Below are 1,354 nucleotides of genomic sequence, written 5' to 3'. Positions count from 1 at the left end.
TATGTACGTAAAATATTCCTTATCGCGTTTCCTAAAGTCCCGCTGCGTCTACTCGATAATTAATAGATTTAATGATGTGTGGGCTGATCGTCGACACAGTTTCGCAACATTGTACCAATAGACCTTGATCGTTGCGATTGATGCGTGCCAGATGTACGCGACAGATCGGGTCAAAGCATATGGTATGCATATGGCTCGCTTAAAAATTAACGTTCGGTCTTTTTCACAATTTTATTTCGATTTCTTGTTACAATTCTCGCATCGCAATAAGATGCGAATCAACTTCTTTTTCTCATTCGCGGAAGACTATTATTGCGAAACGCGAATACGACGAAGAAATGATTCGTGGAGAATAAGTTTTAACAATAGGAGAATATCGTTACTAATGTCGTTGCGCGATTTCGTGATTTCGTATGACGGACAGAACGATATTATTGCCAACGCCGACGAGTTTATCGTGGACTTGCGCGTGTGTGAGTTGACTTATTGGCTCCCCGTTCAGTTTAACAATCACATCGCCCGCTTGCAGGCCAGCTGTATGAGCTACACCCCCGATCGCCACCTCGAAGAAGCATTAACGATAATTTAACGATAATGCGCGAGAATCGCGCAGAGATATTGAGACAGGATATCTTACCCTGACGACGGTTAAGGGAAATGTAAAGTCCACGCCTCCGGAGAGTCGAAAGCCCCACGATTGAACGTTAGTTCGTGATATTTTGACGTCTGTAGTAGTCGCCATGGTGAAATGTAAAAACTCGTCTTACCTAAAAGTAGATTAATACATTTTTAATTGCTCACAAATGGTTTTAATAGATGACGTAATCACAAAGACGAATATACGTTGTGTTACGCGCCTTTTCAAATAACAGGCACGGAGTTTCTTTTTTTATTCATTCACCACGGTACGATCCACGTGCTACTCAAACTGAAACGTAATCGGATCCAGATCCAGGTATACCCCAGGTTCAAGTACGAGCGACGATCGAAATCCGCTGATCGACTTTTCCTCGGCCTCTATATTATAGCGCGTCGCGCATTCGAATTTCGTTCGGTCGCAGTGCTGCGCATGCGCCGGACGTACATACTATAGGATGTGTTCGAAAATCCTACCCGTGAAAGTGACATTTAATTGACCAATCAGGGGCAAAGAATTCTTTGTCTTCTTGATTGGTTAATTCAATAATACTTTATCCTACGAGTAGGATTTTTAAACCTAGTGCGATGTGCGCATGCGCAAGAATCGCGCTCCGATTTCGCGCGACGACGCACGCTGGACGAGCTGCCCGAGGAAATTGTAAAACAATCATCGAGATAGATTATCGAGTCATCAAGGAATCAGCGTCTCAGAAGT

The sequence above is a fragment of the Polyergus mexicanus genome, unplaced genomic scaffold, assembly GCF_030449975.1.
Source record: "Polyergus mexicanus isolate NDT 795.1 unplaced genomic scaffold, iyPolMexi1.0 SCAF_2, whole genome shotgun sequence".
Classification (NCBI taxonomy): domain Eukaryota; kingdom Metazoa; phylum Arthropoda; class Insecta; order Hymenoptera; family Formicidae; genus Polyergus; species Polyergus mexicanus.
This window is presented reverse-complemented; position numbering follows the sequence as displayed.